Below are 7581 nucleotides of genomic sequence, written 5' to 3'. Positions count from 1 at the left end.
CAGACCCCCCACAGGGTGGAACATTTTGAAGTGAAATTAAGCAACATTTGTGAAAGATGTTCAGTAAATGTTTGTGACACTTTTGTGACACCTAATGAATTGCATAATATAAGTAGACTCTTAGACTGTGTAGGTGCTATTAGGGACTGGACAGCAAATAATTTTCTACAGCTCAATGCAGATAAGACTGAGGTCATGATTATTGCCCCTGATAAGGTGACTCCCTTAATTGAAATTGGTCTTGGACCTCTCTTCTCTGCTGTCCATTCAGATTTAAGAAATCTAGGTGTTGTTTTTAATCAGTCATTGTTGTTTGACACACATGTTAAACAGCTGACTAGATCTTGCTTTTTTCATTTAAGAAATATAAGCAAATTGAGATCTATAGTTTCAAATGCTGACCTAGAGATGATTATACATGCTTTTATTTCATCTCGTATTGACTACTGCAATGCCCTGTTTTCTGCTCTTAGTATGTCTGCTTGTGATCGGTTGCAGATAATACAGAATGCTGCTGCTACTTACGAGCTCAAATAGACGGTGTCACATAACCCCACTGTTAAGATCTCTTCACTGGCTTCCTGTGCAGTATAGGATCCAGTTTAAATTTTTGACTTTTACCTATAGAGCATTGCATGGTCAGGCTCCCATCTATATATCAGAGCTACTTCACCCATATGTATCAGGGCGCTCTCTTAGGTCTAGCAAGCTGAACTTGCTGTCTGTCCCACGCTCCCGCTTAAAGACTCGTGGGGATCGCGCGTTTGAGGTAAACGCTCCAAAATTATGGAATGCACTACCCAACTTTGTAAGATCTGCAGATTCTGTAAATTCTTTTAAAAAACAACTAAAGACTTACCTTTTCAAGCAGGCATTTGTTTAATGTTGAATGAATTGTTTATTTATTTTTATTTTCTTATTTAATCATTTATTTGCTTTTTTATTTATTATTATTATTATTGTTGTTGTTTAATTTATTTTATGTTGTGTTTTATTATGTAGATGAGTGTATATTTTGTCATGCAATGTTTTTGTAAAGCACTTTGTGATTCTTATCTGTGAAAAGTGCTATATAAATAAATTTTACTTTACTTTACTTTACTTTAAATACAATTACTTACTGATGCAACCACGTAAGCTCAGAACCTTAGAAAGCCTTAAAATTTAATTTTGAGTCCTGGGTTTGATTTCCAGGTGGAGCGGTCTGGGTTCTTTCTGTGTGGAGTTTGCATGTTCTCCCCATGTCTGTGTGGGTTTCCTTCTGGTGCTTTTATCAGACGCTTTTAACTGAAGTGACTAAAAACTGTTTGAGCAGTTGAGAGTTGAGGGCCTTGCGCTGGGACCCAACAGTGGCAACTTGGCGTAGGCAGGGTTTAAACCGACAACCTTCTGATTACTAGTCCGGTTCCTTAACTGCTGAGTTACCACTGCCCTTCCCACAGTACAAAGACGTGTAGTCTTAACTGCAGTTAACTGTAGATTCCTGTACTAAAAACGCCCTAAATATGTGAGTGTGTGTGTGTGTGTGTGTGTGTGTGTTTTTGGACTGCCGACAACTCCACTTATATTAAAGTTACTTGCTGATGCAACCACATAAGTTCTGAACCTTATAAAGCCTTAAATTTAAATGTAGAGTTTTTTGCATGTCCTCAAATAAAGAAAAATGATAAATCTATTTAAAATATGTAATTTACATAATTTGTTTAATGATGTCGGTTTTGTCTCGACTCGAGTTCGAAGCGCTGCCGGAACGTCAAAGCCACTGCACATCTCTGTAGGCGTGCACCAAGGCTCTGCCCTCTCACCCTTGCTGTTCATACTCGTCATGGACACCATCACTCGTGACCTCCAACGAACGCCGCCCTATACTATGCTCTATGCAGATGATGTGCTCCTCGCCACCCACGACAAGACCGACCTGCAGCTGCTCGTCCAGACCTGGCACGATCGCCTTGCACAAAATGGGCTCCGACTGAACCTCAAAAAGACCGAGTACCTGACAACAGATGTGAACGTATACGGCACAATCAAGGTCAGCGGTGTTGATCTGACCCGCACAGAGCACTTTAAATATCTTGGCTCGTCGATCTCGGCTGATGGTAGCCTGAAGCATGAAGCCAACGCGCGGGTCAATGCTGCTTGGCTGAAGTGGCGCTCCACTACCGGGGTGCTCTGTGACCACCGCATGAAGGATCGCCTAAAGTCAAAGATCTATCGCGCAGTCATCCGCCCAGTCGCTCTCTACGGCTCAGAGTGCTGGCCCACCACTAAGGAGATCGAGTGCCGCCTCGCCGTCATGGAGACAAAGATGCTGCGCTGGATTAGCGGCAACACGCGTTTCGACCACGTCCGAAACGACGACATTCGCCGGCGTTACGGCGTCGTTCACATCACAGAGAAGATGCGTGAAGCACGCCTCAGATGGTACGGCCACATACTTCGTTCAGATGCCGTCTCACTTGCACACATCGGCTTCAGCCTTGAAGTGCCCGGAAAGCGCCCAAAAGGCCGCCCAAAGCAGCGCTGGACAGACACGCTGCACATTGACCTCGCCGCTGCACGACTCCACCCAGACCAAGCTCATGACCGAGAAAAATGGCGACTGCGATCCAGACGAGCCGACCCCGCAACCGAACGGGACAAAGGCTGAGGAAGAAGAAGAAGATGTCGGTTTTGTGTATTTGTGTTTTATTACAAATACAATACAATATTTATTCATATTTATTTATACTGTCTTGTTTTAATAGCACTTTAGGGCGTCACAGTGGCTCTGTGGGTAGCACTGTCACCTCACAGCAACAAGATCCTGGGTTTGATCCCCAGGTGGGGAGGTCCAGGTCCTTTCTGTGTGGAGTTTGCATGTTCTCCCCGTGTCTGTGTGGGTTTCCTCCGGGAGCTCCGGTTTCCTCCCACAGTCCAAAGACGTGCAAGTGAGGTGAACTGGAGACACTAAATTGTCCATGACTGTGTTTGATATAACCTTGAGAACTGATGAATCTTGTGTAATGAGTAACTACCGTTCCTGTCATGAATGTAACCAAAAGTGTAAAACATGACGTTAAAATCCTAATAAATAAACTAAACAGTGGGTGATTCACTGGGCGAAAGAAACACCATGGACATGTTGCCAGTCCATCATAGAGCAGACACACACACTCACATTCCCACATACACACCTAATTAAACTGACCGCATGTCTTTGGACTGTGGGAGCAAACCAGAGCTCCCACAGGAAACACACACAGACACAGGGAGAACATGCAAACTCCACAAAGAAAGGACACAGACCGCTCCACCTGGGAATCGAACCCTTCTTGCTGTGAAGCGACAGTGCTACCTACCGAGCCACCCCATTTTTTATTGATAAAAGCACTTTTAGATTACTATAAATCAGTTTAAATACATTAAACTTACTACAAATACTAATACACTGTAATAAATGAAAGAATAAATATAGTTTGAATATACGAAACTGAAAATATATTCATATATTTAATTATATATTTTAATTCTACACTTAATTAAAAGAAATCAAAATATAATAAACTAAACAACTCAAAAGAAAAAATAAAGACGAATCAGTTTTAGTTTAACTACCTAAATAAATCTAATCGAATCTACTAGTCTAAATATAATAAAGTAATTAACTAAAAATAGCTTAATTAAATAATAGAATATAATATATTAAGAATAAAATGTGTTAAAAATCGGTGTTATAAATTAGGTAGAATAATATATTTTATTCAATACAAATAAGTTGTATTAGTAGTAAATGTATTAAACTAAATGTAAATTTTTTAATTCACTAATCTAAAAGAAAATAAATCTGATTGTAATACTCTAAATAAATTATTTTAGCATATTATATTTTATTATATAAGCTCAGTGAAGAGAAAGGTGGCACCGTGGGGCGGCTGATAGAGTGGATGGTGCACAACATCTTAGTTCCTAAGGTTCTGGTCACTGTTGTGTCCTCAGATTGTCTGATCAAATTACCCTGGGTGTGGATGAGTGTAGAATATATAAAGAGTGGAATAAAATGCATTAGTTTGAAGATATATACACCGACTAGACATAACATTATGACCACCTTCCTAATATTGTGTTGGTCCCCCTTCTGCTGCCAAAACAGCCCTGCAACTGTGCTGCTCTGTGTATTCAGACACCTTTCTATCAGAACCAGCATGAACTTCTTCAGCAATTTGAGCTACAGTAGCTCGTCTGTTGGATAGGACCACACGGGCCAGCCTTCGCTCCCCACGTGCATCAATGAGCCTTGGCTGCCCATGACCCTGTCCATCTGTTCCTTCCTTGCACCACTTTTGATAGATACTGACCACTGCTGACCGGGAACACCCCACAAGAGCTGCAGTTTTGGAGATACTCTGACCCAGTCATCTATCCATCACAGTTTGGTCCTTGTCAAACTCGCTCAGATCCTCACGCTCGCCCATTTTTCCTGCTTCTAACATCAATTTTGAGGATAAAATGTTCACTTGCTGTCTAATATATCCCCCCCACTAACAGGTGCCGTGATGAAGAGATAATCGGTGTTATTCACTTCACCTGTCAGTGCTCATAATGTTATGCCTGGTCGGTGTATATATATATATATATATATATGTCTCAGATTGATACTTAAATAATGAGTAAGAATATATAAGCAGGTACATGCAGGTTTGTACTTCACTTACAATTATGGACCAGACTTATAATACAAAATACATTCTTTAATCATTTCAAAATTGTAAATCTGCACTAGAAAAAGGGCACCAAGGAACAACTGCAGAGGACAAATGTACAATCAGGGATCATTTAAAAAAAAAAATGAAGAAAACATTTGAATGTATTCTGAAAATAATTTAATGGTAATAATTCTCTATTCAGATCTGAATATTTTTATATGCAGCAAGTAATAAAATACAAATAGGCTGACAAAATTAAAGATGTAAAATAAGTTTTGTTGGTTTTTGCATTAGAACACATGCATGATCGCTCTCTGGTTTATAAAAGAGCTTTACATGCTGTGATTACACGACGGCTGCTTTTCATTCAGGCACCACATCAAACACGTGTCTACTATCATCAAATGCACTATGTACACGATATACAGTTGCTTTAAATACATTTAAATTCAGTTTTTATATATTTACAGTAAGAGCTTATTAGTTACTAATAGAATTTGTAGGAAAATACTATAAAATATCATTATAAAGTATAACTGTGGTGTGTTGAATATTCACGGCTATTGTAATTGATCTAAAATCACAATTTTAAGGCAGTCATGGCAAAAGCAGATTCTGTTTACAATATACAAAAAGTGTTTACAATATTGTGTATCACAGTATTCTGATTATTCTATAGACTGAGTATCATAACCAAACTGTTTAATGTGAATCTGAACTAAATGTTTACATGTATATAGATATTCCTAGATAGATATTTCTTATACTTGTAATGAATGAAGGCGTAGGACCCAAAGATGCGGAGCAAAAAATGATATTTATTAACAATAAATATATATATACAGATGAACAAAGGAAAGGAGTTAAACAAAAACAATTCGGGAAATCCCGAACGACGCCTTTCTCGTCACTGGCAACTGAAAAGGAAACACAAAAACAAAAAATAGAAAAGCAGCCAACGCGAGGCGCGAACCCGGGTCGCTCACTCGCGGCAATTATAATCACCCCGCTACGCTACGGCGTTGCTGAGGTTACACACTCGCCTTCTGAATATGAGGCTGAAATGAGAGAACGGATCTTAGTAAATAATCCGTAGAAAGGGGCAAAACTTGTAAAGATAATTGTGAGGGGAATAATGGATCGGTTGTGTCACCAGTTTAAAAGACTGGGAAGAAACCGATGACTGAGTTTGGAAAAAGGGTTCAGGCGAGTGGATTCGAACCGGGGATTCACGCATGGAGGAGCGGCGACTTACCGCTCAACCAAACAGCAGTGAATAACCCTGACAAAAGTTCACGCCTTTAAAGGACTGCGGAAGGTGGCAATTAGCCTGATGCTAACCCGCTGCTAGCTTTGCAAGCGGGGACCATATGTGGCAACGCCAAAACAACCACAGCTCGAGGGCTGTAAGGAATCGCACCAGCTCTCCCTATTAAATGAAACAAAGACCCTAAGTTACCTCAGTCTTACGACTTACACACCCAACCGCGCTACCAGGCGCCTGGGGATACCAAACTAGCCCTGCAAAAGGAATGGCTGCAGCAGTGCAGCCAGTCGAAAACAAAGAACAAAGGTGCGACGCCTGCAGACTGGCGACGCCCCCTTAAGTAGGAAGCTGACAGCTGCAGGTCGTTGCCCTAATCAGCTGGCCTCCTATTTGAGGCCACGCTGCTCTTTGTTCTGTAACGCCTGCAACGCTGTGAATTGGTGGTACGTTCGCCAGACGTTGCAGGCACCCTAACAGGACCCCCCCCTCTAGGGACAGCTCCCGAGGTCCCAAGACCCGCAGACCGGTTCCTTCGGTACTCACGAATCAGTTCAGGGTCCAGGATGCGTCGAGCCGGTACCCATGAACGTTCCTCGGGGCCGTAACCTTCCCAATCCACCAGGTATTGAGTGCTACCCTGCACTTTCCTGCTATCCAGGAGACGGCGGACCGTAAATGCAGGGGCACCCTGGATGATACGAGGGGCGGGAGGTTGTGGGGGGGGTAAAGCTCCCCTACCCGCGAACGGGCGAAGTTGGGAGACATGAAAGGTCGGATGCGCCTTCATCCTGGGGGGCAACTCCAACCTATATGTCACCGGGTTAATCCGTCGGACTACCTTGAACGGGCCAATGTACCTCGGTGCCAGCTTGTGAGTGGTACCTTTGACGGGGAGATCCCTCGTCGATAGGAGGACACGTTGGCCCGGACGGAACGTAAGAGCCGGCTGTCGCCTACGGTCAGCATTGCGCTTCATGGAGCGCTGAGAGGCCAAAAGGGCCTGTCTTGCTTTCCGCCAGGCGGCGCGGCAGCGACGGATATGTTGCTGCACAGTCGGCACCGCAACCTCTTGTTCCTGATCAGGAAACAGCGGAGGGGGATAGCCGAACTGTGCCTCAAATGGTGACATACCCAGAGCGGCATGGTGCAGGGTATTGTGAGCAAATTCAGCCCACAACAGCTTATCCGCCCAAGTGGCTGGATTACCTGCAGTCAAGCACCGAAGCATCTTGCCTAGATCTTGAATGACCCGCTCCGATTGCCCGTTGGACTCGGGATGATATCCCGAGGATAAGCTGGCCGTCGCGCCGAGAAGTTGGCAAAATGCTCGCCAGCACTGGCTAATGAACTGTGGACCCCGATCCGACACAATGTCGGACGGGACCCCATGTGCTCTCACCACATGTTGCAGAACAGCCTGTGCGGTAGCCATGGCGGACGGGAGCTTGGGCATCGGAATGAAAAGGCAAGATTTGGTGAACCGGTCTACAATCACCAGTACCACCGTGAATCCCCTGGATATTGGCAAACCCGTGACGAAATCCAGTGCCAGGTGGGACCACGGTCTAGAGGGTACTGGTAATGGATGGAGGAGTCCACGAGGACGCTCTCTTGTGCTTTTATTAGTCG

General features: G+C 43.4%; 1 pseudogene; it reads left to right on the top strand.

The window, feature by feature from the left end:
- The first annotated feature begins 1767 nt into the window (after positions 1–1767).
- On the top strand, positions 1768–2648 carry LOC134314633 (uncharacterized; annotated as a pseudogene).
- The last annotated feature ends 4933 nt before the right edge of the window (positions 2649–7581 follow it).

This window comes from Trichomycterus rosablanca, chromosome 5 (assembly GCF_030014385.1).
Source record: "Trichomycterus rosablanca isolate fTriRos1 chromosome 5, fTriRos1.hap1, whole genome shotgun sequence".
NCBI lineage: Eukaryota > Metazoa > Chordata > Actinopteri > Siluriformes > Trichomycteridae > Trichomycterus > Trichomycterus rosablanca.
Note: the sequence above shows the minus strand (reverse complement) of the source record. Positions and strands in the feature narration are given on the sequence as shown.